General features: G+C 45.3%; 2 protein-coding genes and 1 long non-coding RNA gene across 8 annotated transcripts in view; 2 read left to right on the top strand and 1 right to left on the bottom strand.

Annotated features, from left to right (window-relative positions):
• Positions 1 to 16371, top strand: part of LOC119463475 (uncharacterized) — a 562544-nt gene that overhangs the window by 182929 nt on the left and 363244 nt on the right. The gene's annotated exons all lie outside the window — the stretch shown is intronic.
• Positions 1 to 16371, bottom strand: part of LOC125940444 (uncharacterized) — a 405801-nt gene that overhangs the window by 43644 nt on the left and 345786 nt on the right. The window lies entirely within an intron of this gene.
• LOC119463482 (uncharacterized) overlaps positions 1 to 16371 on the top strand; it is a 179123-nt gene that overhangs the window by 100966 nt on the left and 61786 nt on the right. Inside the window, exon 8 of one of the 2 annotated variants that reach the window (XM_049656663.1) lies at positions 8574 to 8695. The exons of the other annotated variant lie outside the window; for it this stretch is intronic. The gene's annotated coding sequence lies outside the window, so the exon portion shown is untranslated. Of the gene's footprint in view, positions 1 to 8573; positions 8696 to 16371 lie in introns of those variants that run through there. 2 annotated transcript variants of the gene reach the window in all.

The raw sequence follows: 16371 nt of genomic DNA, 5'->3' as shown, positions 1-16371 counted from the left end.
GGGGGCACTTCTACTGTGCCAACAACCGCGCTCGTCGCTCGACCGCACGGTCTCTTATCTCTCCCACGCGCAAGCAAGGAAGCGGGAAGCCAGCGCCGGAGGGAGCGGGGGGGGGGGGGGCGCACTTTTCCTCTGCCAACAACCGCGCTCGTCGCTCGCCGCACCGTCTCTTATCTCCACACGGCTCTGACCTTTATGCACTGTGCGTTCGCCGCTCAGTTTCTGTTGAAGCGATAGACCGCACGTACCTTCGCCCGCTGCTGCGGCGTATATATGCGCTTGCTGCCAGCGTTTTCACAGTCGTTGTCTGCAGTCATTCAGTGTGATCTATTCATGTTTGTTTGTGCGCGCTCACACCACGCTTGTTCATTCAGTTAGTAATAGTCGGGTCCCATTTTCCAACGCACGCTACACATGTAATGCTGCCCGGATCGGCAGTGCAGCGCTACAGGTGTGTCCCTTCGCACGCGCGCTGCACACGGGAAGCGCTTCTCATTAACACCACCGTTTCACACGCGCTTTCTCGTGGTCATCGAGTCTCTCTTCATGTCGGTCTACTTACGCCGCAGCACACCTGCTTACTTAATCAGCTCATGTGTACTAAAATTCATATTGCTACCAAAGCCGCTCACCTTACTTCGTATGACATTGCTGCGTTGCTATCGCAGTCATTGCTTCGCCCTTAGGGCGAAACTGTGACCTTTTTTGAACATATTTCTAACATGTGTTTCTTGCATGCTTTACAGCCCCGCCGTGTGCTTTCCATCAGCCTGGTCCACTGAAGCAAGCCCACAGAAAACCCCCGCTAACTTTCTTAATACCTGTGATCTGAACAGTGCATTTTCGTGTCTGCGGTCGCAGACATTAAAAATACTATTGAAAAATCCATATGCCCCTAGCTCCCATATCCAATAATCTGATATGAAACATATAGGATCCCATACAAAAACCTGTTTTTCCTACACGTCATATGATGTTATTGGATATAGGAGTTATGGGGAATACGGGGGTTTTTCAGTAGGGACCGCTGAAATGAGCCTGCAACATGACTAGTAAATTGTGTAGCGGCCAACATACTCGCGATCTCTTCTGTTCTGCATCTGCAACCAGGGAGGAAAGGCTGCGCCCAGCCTGTGGTAAATTACTTGGGAGCCTATGTACTTGTCAACTCTGGGTTAATTTATCTGTCTGTGACTGTTGATGCAAGTCTACGAAAATGCCGTACTAAATTTGGTAGTACCTGTGAACTCCAGTGCATTTTCTGTCTGCGACCGCTGAAGCCGGCCTGCAGCAAGCCTTCGTAAATTGTGTAGTCGCCAACGTACCTCTTACCACTTCAGCAGTATTTGGCGGCGATCACGGAAGTGTATTCAGCTTCTGCTAACCTGCTTCGAGGCCTTTTAGTCTGTGAACTCCTAAGGTGAATTTTTGTCGGTGACCACTCAAGCACAGCAAGTATCTTGTAACTTCTGGTATCCGTGAACTCAGTTTGGTTTTGTGCTGAAGCAAGCGTCTAGTAACTGCTTTTGTACCAGTGTAGTGTTTGTGTCTGTAACTGCTGAAATAATAGTAATGTTATTAAAGCCCAATGCATCTCAAATTTTTAGTAACTTATACTTTGTGCGACCACTGAAGGAAGCCTGCAGAAAGCCCGGGGCAACTTCCTTGATGGCTAAGACACCTGTGAACTTTACAGCAAATTTTGCATTTATGTGCGTGCGAACGCTGAAGTGAGCCAGCCTGCAACGGCCTCGTACTAACTTCCTTTGTGGCCTCACCTTTACAGAGGGCTTGTAAAGTTCTTTTACTGACCGAGATGAATCTGAAAATATTTGCTCAACTGGAATTGTCTCATCACTACTCGAAAGTGTCAATGTTTGCTCTGGAGACCTTTACAGGAACTTGTCATCAATGGAGAGCGCTTTTTAACTATAAATGGGTGTCCATATAGCAGCTGTTTGGGTCTATGACTGCTGAGCTAGTCTCAGGTAACTTCGTTAACGCCTAATGTAGCTGTGACATCTTTTGCATTATGTGTGTTAGTGTGTGTAACTACTAAAAACGCCGGCAGATCCCACGCCCTGCTCGAATCGATGTTATGCGAACTAGTGAGCGGGGAGCCTACCAAGTTAACGAAATGACCACGAGAGCACCAACAATTAGGCGGTGTTTCATGACCTACATGACACGCATGTCATGACATTCATGTCATGAGTCCTCAGGAGTCCCTTTCGCCGTGCCTAAGAGACCTTAAGGCGAAAGCCTTAGTCATGCTCATGGCTATGACTTCGACCATCAAGCTTTAGCCTTTTCCTTCACTTAGTGCCACATCCAAACCCATTCAAATGTTTTTAGTGTTAATCTTTTGTTGCTGATTCATTTTCATTTTTGCTGAGTCATGGTCATGACTATGACTTCTACCACCATCCTTTTGTGTTTCCTTCACCCAGCACCCAAGTCCGTACCCAAGCCTCATAATTTCCGTGGTGGCATCACCACGAGTTCTTAAGTTTTCTTGCTAGCCAGAGTGCATTTGTAAATATTTTAATTGCTGCACTCTTTTACTGGCCATGTTGCGTCATAACCTCCATTGGCTGAGCTTGTATGATCAAATATTGAATCCTATTTGTTGGCATTGATGTGTTTACTGAAAACTGCTGAGTGTATTTAAAAGTTGAACTTGTGATCCTCCTGCAGCCATTTTATTGAAATAAATGTTGTATTTTTTGCGATATTGTCAAATGATTCAGTAGATTGCAGAACTTAGTTCTGTAGCTTTGTTCCTGCTGGCACAGAAAGGTCTAGCTTGCATGTCCTGCTTGAATATAGCTTGTACTATTTGTTTTGATTTAATGCATTTTTATGAAGTTATATGTAATGTATTAGTTAAACGTAGAGAGAGAGAGAGAGAGATAATTTATTTGAAGGAAGGCAGAGAGGTCGGCCTCAGCTAGCATGCTCTAGCCTGCTACTCTGCACAGGGGGGAGGGGGGAACGGGTACATAAAGGCTGGATGAGGGGTGATGATGACATAGAAGGATGTACAACGCCTGCTAAGTTAAACATTGCAGCTAAGCGCTGTGCATATAATTCTCTTCTGTGGTAAACTAATAAACTACATCGAACTTGATAAAAATCTATTCAATCAGAACATATAGTATAAACAATCAGTCACGACATGCAAGCTATACATAGCCTACTTTGTTTATGTGGTGTGGGTAAATGCAGCAGGCCTGCTGCACGTTTAGGGCACATTCTTAGGAATGTCCCTATAATGTTAAGTTAGGATCAATATGGACGTCTTGTGGATGTCCGAAATCCAAAAAGAAGTATCCCTCAAACCTCCTTTGGATGACTTTTAACACAACATTTCCTTGTGTCATGGACGTCCTGTGGATGTCCGAAATCCAAAAAAGTATCCCACAAACGTCCTTTGGATGACTTTTAACACAAGTTTTCCTAAATCCTGACAAAAATGTCCTTAGGACGTACCCGGGATAATGCAATAAAAATATCCATATCTTAACATCCCTTGGACGTCCCAATATCCCATAAGGACGTTCATGGGACGTTTCTAGGATCGCCAATTCACGTGCATGGGACGATCTCATGGACATCCAAAGGTGATGCACAGAATTTTTACGTATGTCCTACGGACGTTCGAATGGCCACGCACTGGGATTGCGTCACAGTTCTGACGGACTCTCAGACGGCATGCAGTAATTATTCCAGGGCCAGAATTTCCAGGGCCGCACATCACATTCTGAATGGAGCGCACCAGCTCCCACCATACATACAAATCGTGTGGATGCCGGGGCATGAGCCCTTACGCGACAATCAGCAGGCACACGCCTACGCCCGAGCGCACGCACACTGGGAGACGCGAGATGACCGCGCCGAGCAGTTCCATCCAGAGCCCATACCATTAATCTACACGCACATCCTACAACACTATCGTCTTTCACGAAGAACACTACCACCACCGCATAATGCTCTGACGCGAGAGGAAGCCGTAATGTGGCGAAAACTCCAAACAAACACATATCCACATTTGAGTCTTTACCACGCCATGCACCCTGCGCTGTATTCCTATAAATGTCCACACTGCAATCAATGCGCAACGCTTTACTACACGGCATGGGCTTGCGCAAACACACCACAGCTCACACCCATAACACACCCCATCACACGGCAATGGGAGGCAGCGCTGTCCAGCTCCGCCCCGACGGAGCAGCTCAACCTGGTCAACCGAGCGAGAAGGACTCCTGGACTCCGCTGGACTAGGGGTTTAGGGGACCACCCACTGAAGAAGCGGAGGAGCTACCTGCGCTCGCGTGCTCTTTTGATTAACGCTTATTCTCTCTCTCTCTCTCCCGTTTCGGATGTCCGGTCGACATCTGTAGGACGTTGGTGGTGCAATGGGGTGTCTTGCGTCAAGTGACAGACGTGACCTAGGAGATAAAACTCCTCGAAACCTCCACACCGTGATCCTCTTCTGATAACGGTCACATCGTTGGACTGAAGCAGGGTAGGGTAATGGGTGACCTGTAGGCCAAGTCAGAAGTGAGTGTCCTAAATTGGGCCTTCGCTAAACAAATACGCATGCAAGTGCTCTAAAGCGTTATAAATGGTCTTACATGAGGCGCAGAATTTACACTGTTCCACTGGCAGATATACAAATGCCACCACTATTGAATATAGCGAGAATTAGTGGAAGGGTACGGGAAATATACAGGGTGTTTCAGCGAACACATTGAAAAATTCTTCAGAGGTTGCCTGTGGCAGATAGCACAATTCTAGTTCAGGAGCTGGTCTTCTCGAAGAGGCGGACATTACTTGCACAAAAAATTGAAATGCATAATCAAATATTTAACAAAAATTCAATAATTACGGTTTTTAACTAATTACCTGATGGCCCATATTGCAATTTACAATTTGTAGCCATGGAGTTCTCAAGGCGGATCCACTTCGAACGAATTCTCGGGATGACACCAGTTTCGAGATATTAATTCCCGAACTTCGCGGAGAAATGCATTGGCGTTCGAGTTAGTTTCTTAATAAAACGTCGCTTTATGCATTGAAGCACAAAATTAACTGAAACGCCAATGCATTTCTCCGCAAAGTTTGGGAAATAATATCTCGAAACTGGTGTCATCCTGAGAATTAATTCCAAGTAGATCCAGCCTTGCGAACTCGACGGCTACTAATTCGTAAATTGCAATATGGGCCATCAGTTAATTAGTTAAAACCTAATTAGTGAATTTTGTTGATTAGTCGATTATGCATGTCATTTTATTGTGCAAGTAATGTCCGCCTCTTCGCGTAGACCAGCTTATTAACTAGAATAGGGCTATCTGTCACAGGCAACATTAAATAAATTTTGAAAGTGTTCGCTGAAACACCCTGTATGTACGAAGTTGAATAGTTTATGAATTAATACGGGTTTCTGCAAGAACAGCCTTATGCAAGCGTTAGAAAATGTTATACGGCTGCTATCACGTGTGCTTCTCAATGTTGCGACATAACCTCAGGTTACGACAGGAGGCGCAAGGTTACGGCCGATGCTCTGGCAAAATAAATTGTGCGTCAATTGGTAAAATTCTTTGCCAATTGCAAACGAAGCAGTCATATACCGGGAAACATTTTGCAGTTTGTAATTTAGTTGAAGGCCACTGAATCTCTGAATGCAACTACTGAAAAAAAAAAACAGCTTCTCTGCAAAATGCGTCGTGATTCAAGGTAGAATAATTCTGCTTTGCCTTTATTTAGAGCTACCTATGCCTTTGATGACCCAGGCTTTAAATATTCCCTGCTTTTTTCCTACATATACTATAAACTTATCTTGCCTATCACGATCGCTAAGCAGTTAATCCTCGAAACTGCTTTGAAACCCAATGCTACTGTAAGGTCAACGTGTTCCCTACCGTTCTTGCTTGGTGAACATCTTGGCATTCAATTACACTTTTATACCAGTTACAGCACTACCCGAAGTCACCAATTTCACCTTAGTGGCGGCTGATAATCACTATATCACCATGGCATGGGATCAACCTCGGAGGAGCATTGACTACTACTTGCTCGACGTCACTGGTGGGACTGGTTATGAAAATGACAGCCTTCGGAAACAACGTGCGGGAACCTGTAGGCAATGGCACCTTCATTCGCGCTGAACAGACACAAGTCACCTGTGGCCCTTTCGACGCCTGCTCGAACCTTAGTGTGACTATTCGCACGCACACAACAGGACCACCAGAGCGTACATCAATGGGAACCACCTTTAAGGAACTTCTCATCAGGGCTCAGGGTTAGTAGAACTTTCATTTTTATTTAGACAGGAGTTTTATAGTTGCAACATTTATGCTTTTCATGTTACTGTGCAAATGCAGATTGGTTATTATGTGTGACCTCACTGCATGTTCCGGCCTGCTGCACTCTTAAAAAAGTTGGAACCCTTTGGGGCTTATCTCGTCCCACAACAATAATCAGCATCTGTCTTGGCCCGCATTTGCTTTCTTTAACGCTGCGAGCCCAGAACTTCCAAGTCAGGAACGGCATGCGCCTTATCAGCGTGACGTAACATTCTCGATAAGAAAGTATCGAGCGGTGAGTTTTCAAGAAAGGAAACGCAATCAAGGCAGATGACGATTACAGCTGTGGGACAAATATAAGCAAATATATAAGAGTGTGTTTGATTTCTTATATTGCATCTCCATCACAATACCCTGCGTTCTTCATTTCCAAGATGGGACATCACTTGGATGGCAGAACCTGCAATTAATGTCGCCTGAAAGAAAGTTTTTCAAGTTTTCAAATATATTCTTAGATTAGTGCTTACCTGGCTAGGAACATATCCGAATGTAAAGATTTCGTTCCGATAAATACGCAATCTTGACTTCGACCGCAACTTGAAGCACAATACGATAGTGAATGTAGGGTGCTTTCCAAACCACGTGTCATCATAGCGCTTGTGCCCGTAATCATGTTTTCCACCAAAGTGCGTCCAATAAAGCTCTATTGTCCAAGCGCAACCTTATATAATTTTAAAGTGTTCTCCGTACTGAAAACCTACGCTCCACCGTATTGGACAATACCTCTAAAATTACAACAGCATTTATAGTATTTGTCTTATGAAAGAAAGTAAACTCAACAAGGAACCCGCGTGCAACCTATACAGAAAATACGGCATCGCAAGCAGAAGAGCGAGTTGCCACCGGAGAGGAGATAGGATGACGAAGCATGTTATATTTTATAAGGTGTAAATCACCGAATGCTCAGTTGATAAAATGCGCAGAATGCAGACCCACAAACAGGTAAATTATACTGTCGTATAACTTAAAATTAACTGCAGCTGAAATGCCAGAACAAAAATGATACTTCGTGAAAAATATTTTGAAGCGTTCAGCCATTTGTATATTGCGACATGTCCAGCTGTCCCTGAAAATTCTCCTGCGGTTGCCCAAGTATGCACATAATAAAGATGCCCCACAAATGTAATCATATTAAGAACAGGTTTTTCGACACTACTTGAGTGCAGGCTTGTCTTGTCAGGCAGGCGAATCTATTTTATACACCTTTGTTATTTTGCATGAGACCATGAAATGCAACAAAAATGCATTGCGGTAATGCGCGCACTTCTCGAGGCGAAATATCACTCGAAAGCGGGTCTGATCGACCAAGCGTTATTTCCGACATTTTGATTCATCAGAGCCAAGTGAACCCAAGAGCATCACAATGGTCGCCAAGTCCCCATCCATGACGAGACTGCTATGGGAACCACCGACACGTATACATGGCCTTCTGGACGTGTACACAGTTAAAGTGTGCGAGACGTTTTCAGAATGTGACCACAAGCAGAACTTGAGTGACTGCATTGAGCACCAGGCTTCGGACACCTGGCTGGACTTTGACAGCACAGAAGACACCCCGTACTGCGTCCTGATTACGGCTAGTGCACGATGTGGCGGCAAAGTCCTCACTAGCCTTCCAACGATGCAAGAAGTGAGAACGCCTCTTTTCTGTGAGTTTTTTTACTTAATGCTTAGGGAATTGCTAAGGGCGAGGTATTTTGGGAGGTTAAAATGTAAACTGCCCTGAATATCTATTGTTCGCTGCGCATTGCAGAAGCGGCAACAAAAGAAACATTCTTATTATTGTAATTTAAACACAAGTGTGTAAGTCGGAGGTCTAGTCAACTGCTCCACCCCAAGAAAAAAAAAACACTTGTTAACCTCTATTTGTGTCTACGGTTAATAGAATTCTTCAAAAATTTGTGGAGTGTTAGTGGAGATATGACTCTATTAGCATAGTAAATAAGTAGTAGTTGGTCTTCTGAACTACGTACTGGTGAAAATTCGCTCCGGCTTATCAAAACGCTAATATAGGCTGTACATCAAGTTTCACATGCATAACCTATAATTTCATGGTGTCTAACAAGCGTAGCCTATATATAATATTAGACAGGCTTACGTCTTCCATTGATGGGATCACGGAATGTACCGTATAGAATTATTTCAGGCAGGCAAGAAAAATACTGCCGCAAGAAAATGCACCTAAAGTGTCGATGCTTCTTGCAGCACTCCCCGATGTGTCCAACCTGAGACTAATCAGTGCCAAAAGTGGCCACATTACCTTATCCTGGCAGCGGCCGAAAGGTCGTTTCGACTACTATTCGGTGGAAGTCACTGAAGACAAGGTTAGGAGCTCAGACACTGCTAAACACTGGCTCGGTTTGTGCGCCAACGGCACCATCATCCGCCCCGACCAGACGGAACTCACGTGTGGTCCAATGGAGCCTTGCAGTAACATTTCCTGCACCATGCGCACCCACTTGAGTGGACCACCTGAACGCAGTTCTCCTGGAGTGACATTAACAGGCATCTTCATCCCTGCCAAAGGTACGTAATTCTACCCTCACTAATCAGTCAGTGGGAAAATTTAGGTGACTGATAACTGCCGCGGAAAGTTTAAATCTCCAAATTTTGGAACATAGCAATATTGTTCTGAAGAAATAGCGGCGTGACACCCATGTGCGTTGGAGGGAAAAAAGCGAGGGAATGGTTTTTTTAGACGAAATATATCCAGAGTATTTTTTGAAGCTGCAGTGTAGGGCCTTATTTACAAAAAAAAAAAACAAGTCTTTAGTAGAATTGTTCGTAACAGCAAATGTGAGTAAATGCTGATGCTGGACGTATGATTAGCAGTGGTTTCTGCCCAACGGCAAACAGCGATTATGAAGAAAAGCTTCGTAAATTCTTCCCTATAGAAACTTTCCATGCCGGGAATTTCGTGTGATGTACTATTTGCACTTTCTGGAAAGCCATAGCATCTACTTAACATTGGAAAAAGGCTAATGAACCAACTTTGCTGAGAAGCTGACACAAGTAAGGAAAAAAAAACGTATTACTTTCAGTGAGATGTTGCTGGGTTACCATTTCAGAAAAACTTGTCTGCGATGCTCAATTACCCAACATTGCAAAGGCGCTGTCATAAAATTTCATAGGCAAAGGTGTTTAAATATCTAGCTATACCAATGTAGGGGGGCAACTTCGCCACGCAATAACAGCTTAGTAAAGCTAAGGGAACAAAGACTCTTCGAAGGCTCACTTAATATAGAGGTGTGAGGGTGACAAAGAATAACATATGTGTTGAGGACTCATTCTTTGTATATGGTCATGCCAGCAGTTGCATTAGCTTACCACCTTATGAGTGAATGATCTCGTACTTGATAACAGGAACATTGGATAGTGAATGCGTTATGTTGTGGTTGCATAGTTGCGACACACCTGCCATGCGTGCCGAACACGACAGCACTCAGTTGGAAGGTTGGAACATGAATGTTTATTGCTTCCGTCAGGGAGCGTATATATACGAAAATGAAAGGGGGGGGAAGGGAGGGCAAGGGAAACGATAGCAGAAGAAACCGCACGCGCCGCCAGCGTTTGCGAGGCTGTTTGATTGTGACTGACGTCACTTTACAACAGTTGTATTCATGGTGTTATCTATCTCTCTCTCTCTCTCACACACACACACACGCACACACACAAACGTACACACGCGCTTAAAATACGTACGCACGCACAAGACAAATCCTGCCCAATAGCTGCTCTTTGTATGCGTCTTTTTTTTGCTTGGTTTGCCACGCGGCATAACATCATAATGGGGTTAAATATAAGCATGCAGGCCCATTTCATAGAGATACTGCGATAGTGACATAAAATGCGTTGTCCATTATCCATCTATCATAGTCTTCTACTTAATCACTCATTCAATTTCACGCCTTTGAGAACACTTTCGCGAATTGTCTTTGTCCCAGGACATGTCCAAAGTAGATGATGGGCATCCGCTGCAGACGCAGGAGCAGAGAACTTCGGACACTGGGCAGTGTCTTCGTACGGTTGACCCCAAGCACAAGTGACGGCTAGTGTAAGGGCAGGCCTGGCCCGAAGTCACCGGAGAGAGACTTTCTACACCCGAGAAAGATTGTGGGGAAGGGAGGAGACACGCGGGAGTATGATTGCATGCGTGTCACACCGGAGGATGGATTTTCGGGCAATGTAAACAGCGCGGAGGTCAGAGGGAAGGGAAAGAGGAGGAGTTACGGGTGTCGAGAGAAAGAGTGAGCAATGCGATCCACAAGGTCATTGTTGTGGTCGTAACCATGTGCCTGCATCTAGTGGACAGTAACATTCACACGTGTAAAATTTTCAATTTTGTGTATCTGCTTACAAATACGCAATGTTTTCGTTACTTGTTTGAAATGCTTAACTGCGCCCAGGCTTTCAGTATAGGTGTGGGCTTCGTTGATGATAGGCTAGTTGACAAGGGTTACAATCGCATCGTGTGATAGCCTGCAGCTCAAATAATAAGGGGTCTGAAAATTATGTTGCATAGCTGCGAGTGGCTTGAACCTCAGTGTAGGTCGGACTTGACAAGGCTATTTGTCCTCCTTTTGAGTTAACCGCCGCGTCCGTGTAGATCACACAGCGTCCCGTAGGTACGGTCGTTTCAATCATTGCAATCGGTTGAACCGGCCGGATGCGCTTTGTCGTCTTGTTAGTGGTTAGTGATGTATACTTTCACGGCGGAAGATTGTCCAAGTTTGTAGTCATGGCACAATCTCCATATAAACAGGAATACAGCAGTGCGACTGTCGGTATGTGGCATCTTTTGAGCTTTCTTGCTTGCGGTCGCTGTTCAACGAGATCAGAAATGGTGTTAAGCTGTGCGTGCTCTTGTAGCGTTGGTATGGGTAATGAACGAGGGAGGGCCGTAATTGGTCTCCTGGCACTTCTATTGATAACCCTAAGTTTGTCGCACTGTTGAGCAGTCAATCTTAGGAAGTGCGCTTCATATATGATGCGAGGTTGCCGGACGGAGCGTACGAGGCAGCGCTCAACTTCAGTGCGGGCCCCACCACTCCGTGGCGCAATTCTGCGAATCAGGTGAACTGTTTCCGCTGATGTCTTGCTTATCTTCTTGATCCACTTCACGCTAGACCCCGACTGGTGAAATTCCAGGCCAAGAATACGTAGCTCTTCAGTCTCAGGATTCAGCGATGAACCAATCTTGAGATGGAAGTCGCTATCGGAAACTGACTTTCTGCCTGGTTTGTTGGCAACGTGCACATAGCGAGATTTCTGTGTCGATATCTGGAGCCCAGCACCCTGTATGTACTCGTGTAACACATCAAGACATTTCTGCAGTTGTTTACATTGTATCTCAAGGGTTCTGTGAGTGGTCCATAGTGTGACGTCATCGGCATAAATGGCAAATCTTATATTATCAACGTACTGAACTTTATACGCTAGAGGCAGGAAGGCAATTCTAAATAATAATGGTGCCAGAACGCAGCCTTGTGGTACCCCACAGTTTGATGTACACGAACCGAATTCCTGCCCGTCTCCACGTATAGCAAATGTTCGGCAGGTTAGGAGCGAGTGTACTAATTCCTCCACCTGAACCGGCAAGCCGAGCGTGTCTATGTTTCGTAGAATGGTCTCGTGATTTACATTATCGTACGCTTTGCCTATGTCAGTAGCGACCCAGTACGCACCAAACCACTGTAAGGTGAGACGTGCAGGACTTCATCTGCCAGTATGGCTAGCCCATCTTCCGTACTTAAGTAAGGCCTGAATCTGATTTGAGCTGGATGGTAATTATGGTTGTGTCTGTTCTCTGTTTTTCGCTGTGGCAGCTCCACGAGTTCATCGCTTCGCTTGCTGTATGTGCCGCGACATGGAGTTCTATAACGTAATATTATTCCAATCTGCTTAGGTCAAATTTACGTAACCACCGACGCAAGCATCGGGAGCTAACCCGCAGCATTGTTTGAAAAGTCCAGTCAAGTGCGCTCCTCGTTTATAGGCGGTAACTTTCTTTTTTCTTTCAAAGCGAATCGCATTGCCTACATTGAGAAGTTATTGTTGTCTATTTGGCTGACAGCAGGCGAGGAGCACGCAGAAATGAGTAGGGTTTCAATGAGGCCGAGTCAATACAATGAAAGTAGGCAATGGGATGAGGAGGATGGTGCCGGCATCCGAGATTGGTGCGATTCCCATTACTTAGCTTGCGATGGCTGGTAAAAAATCGCGCAGGTGTGCCACGGAAGGTTAAAAATGCCGCCAGAATGGATTTTCAGCAAAAAAGAGTTGGCAGAGAGATCTCGTATGCATGCTGAAAGGGATCGATAACGTTATTCTACCAAGAAAAATGGTTTATTATACGCAAATTAATCCGTCCCGCCGCGATCGGCGGGCAGACATATTCGTTTCGGAACGGGCCAGCCCTCGGCAATTCAGAAAAAAAATTCAGTTTTGTTCGTCATATGAATGCGTCTTTACCACGTACACGTCACATTGATGAGGTGAGTTACCGCGCTTTTTTGTGAAGTCGCTTGACAGGCAGGCGAAGTGGGCGCCGCCGGAAAACGTTTTACCGATAGCAAAAGGCTAATGGCGAAAAAAGGCGTCAAATCAGAACAATTGTGTTTCTTTTGTTCGCTCTGATCATGCATAATCAGTGTGCACATTTATCAGATGGGACGTTCTTGCTGTTTTGGTGACGTTGCATGACATATACAGGCGAAGTGGAGGTGGCGTGATTATTTTTGACCTATCGTGTATGACTGATTAGCCGAAGAACTTATCTGTGAAAACGCCAGGCATACTACGCTCACAGGTTTTCTTTAAAAAATCGGCATGGTTTAAAAACACCCTGTATACACAGAGAAACTGCTCAGCTGTTGAAACGCGGTTCTTGGCCCGGAAGACAGCCAGCACTTTTTTTCGCACAGATGCACCCACAAGGCAAATCCTTTCGAGTTGATGCGTTTCGTATGTCTTATTTTCGCTGTGGTAGCACCACGAATTCATCACTTCGGCGACTTGCTGCTTTCTTTCAGACCCGAATCCACCAACGAACCTTACGATGTTCCCAGAATCACCGTCACGGACCCATATACACTGGGAAAAGCCGGACAAAGTGTCAGGCATTATGGAATCGTACAATCTTAAGATATGCAGAACATTTGGATCATGCGATCGAGGAGAAGGCTTGAGTAATTGTGCGGAATACCTGACGACCGAGACGTGGACAGCGTTTGACAGCAGCGTGGACACTTCCTACTGCGTGCTGCTTACTGTAAAAACACGCTGCAGCTTGGACGAAGTAAGCAGCCGGCCTCTTATAGCGGAAATACGGACGCCGCTTTTTGGTGAGTTTCAAATTATTTGTCTTCAACATTATTTGCATTGACCTGTGAGGCGCCCCTGCCTCTCAGGTCAATGCAATTGTTGCCACCTCATTGGGAGAAATGAACGCAAAATTGCAGGTGTGTGAACAGTCAAATTCGCACATCCATTTGCTTACGTGTGACGTGTTCTGGAACTGCTTTGCTCTGTACGTAAGAAACATTCAAAGAAACTGTTAAGCGTTTTAACACAAATACAAAAATACCAATAGCCTGGGCTGCGTATTGGTGCTCTCACGGTACAGGCAAAAAAAGTTTGTATTCACTGATCACCACACGCACTGAGGGTTCGTTAACCCGGAACAATAAAGCGCACTGCTACTGCTTCTTTAGACGTTCGGCGCACAGAGGAATGCCGAGGTAACTCTTTGAGTTTTGCATCGTTTAGACCTCCCGACTTTTTTTTTACATCCGTGATAAGACGGCAGACATTTACTGTAACGATACACCGTATTTATACTGTTCATGTTTTGCTTATTCGAAGCAGTTCAATTATTTCGGAGTACTCGCTAGAAAAGTAAATACGAGAGCAAAAGCGAGAACAGCTTTTGTTCTCTCTCTCTGAACAATCACTTAACAAGAACAATTATCTTAACAAGGTTAGGATACTTACAGCAGTGACCCTTTTGTAACAAAAATTGGGTAATATTTCCATCGTGATTTTCATCTAGTTACAGTGTTTTTGAAGAACAAGTGGCACACATTGCCAAAATTCGTGTTGAATCTTATAGCATAGAAACTGGCTTTTACGAAACAGTGTGAAGACGGAATGATTTCTTAAGTCTGAATCCAGAAAATCTGGCCAATTTCGCATGCTGCGGTGGCACGCAAGTTAGCGTGAAATGCTCTTGGAAGAGGTGGGTAAGGGTGTTGGTGGTGAGTAGATATGAAGTGATTTTTTGCTTTCGCCAAAGTACCGTTATTGTGAATGCCTCTTTGGAACAACTTTGTACGTTCCTCTAGGAATACTCTACGGAGCGGCGCCCGCGTGCCACACCCCCACAGCGCATGCGCGTCCCCTCCCCCTCTCTCACCTCTCCTACGCTCTCTCCTTTCTCTCCTCTAGGAATATTCTGCCGAGCGGCGCCCGCGTGCCACACCCCCAAAGCGCATGCGCGTCCCCTCCCCCTCTCTCTCCTCTCCTTGGCTCTCCCCCTTTCTCTCCTCTAGGAATCCGGAGCGGTGCGCTCGACAGGTGGTGCGACAGCTGCATACTCCGCTGGGGGCGCCACGGTAGTTCCGCGATATGAAAATGACGGAGCGCGCGCGCCTCATTCTCTCTCCTGTGTAGCGCCGCGATGAGCGCTCGGGCCGCTGCCGCGAAACCATCTCCCGCTCAAGCTAACCATCTCCCCGCTGCTTCGCATCCACACATGGTTCCCTTTAGCGGGAGATGTGGTAATTTTTTAAATCTTGTTTAGCGCTTCAAATCTTTATTGTACTATAATTGCTTTGCTACTTATTTTCAGTATATGCAAGTCTGCATGAAATACGACGGGGCTGAAATTTTGGAAGAACCTCATCGTAGTTATTTCTACCAGAGAGCATTGTTGATGCGCCAACGAAAGTGTATTATAGCAGGCACCCTATTTTCACAATTGAAGGACTCTATTCATGGTGAAAAAAGATCGTAGTTAACAAGGCGCTCACAAGTGACATAAATTATTGCTATATCATAACAGCTAGGAAGACACTTGAAGAATGTCACTTCTTCAGAGTTGAAATGCTGCATTGCTGTATTACACACGCCCATTCACTTGAAATCCTGTTATATAGGTGACCTTGACATATCTTTAAGGTCTATTACCCGTAAATGCCATATAATGCAGTACGTGTTATTTCAGCCCTGCCCGATGCAACCAATCTGAGGTTACTCTCTGCTGTGGATAACTCCCTCACTGTGGCCTGGGAAAGGCCGCAGGCTCGCTTCGACTACTTCTGGCTCTCCATTTCGGACAACAAAGATGAAGGACACGGCAATGTTCAAAAGGGGCGCGCTGGCTCTTGCGGCAACGGCACGATCATTCACCCAAATCGGACATGGACCACATGCCCCAACCTCGAGGCTTGCACCAAAGTAAGCATTACCTTACGCACCCACAGCAACGGGCCGCCGGAGCGTACATCCCACGGAGTTAGCCTCCAAGGCATCTTTATCCCGGGCGCAGGTAAATATTACTTGCTCTGCCTATAACTCCAAATGGCTTCTTCATAAAACTTACAAATCGGATGTCGAAGAGCCTAATTGCATAGAATGAAATTTATTGTAAAAGCTCTGCTTTTTCTACCGTTTAGAAATTTCTTGCTCGTGAAGAATCGGTTGGTCAAGTGGCCTTATTTGCTTTGTGTGTTTGGCGATTCTGTCCTGCTAACTTTTTTTTCTCATTTGACAATTTCTGGTGGCCTTTGACAATTTTGTTTTCTTTTCTGCTTATTGACAGTAAATACGCATTCGCTTCTTGTTAGTGTTGCTACTGTAATAGTTGGAAAGAAAAAGGATAAGGGCAGGCAGATAGGTTGACCAATGTTCGACAGGTCTGCTACGCTACATGAGTGAAGAGGAAAAGGGTGAAAGAAATGTAAGAAGAAGAGAAAGAGAACGAGTCGTTGTGCGCGCACTTATA

This window comes from Dermacentor silvarum, chromosome 9 (assembly GCF_013339745.2).
Source record: "Dermacentor silvarum isolate Dsil-2018 chromosome 9, BIME_Dsil_1.4, whole genome shotgun sequence".
In the NCBI taxonomy this organism is placed as follows: Eukaryota; Metazoa; Arthropoda; class Arachnida; order Ixodida; family Ixodidae; genus Dermacentor; species Dermacentor silvarum.
The sequence above is the reverse complement of the archived record's forward strand: the minus strand, read 5'-3'. Positions and strand labels throughout refer to the sequence as shown.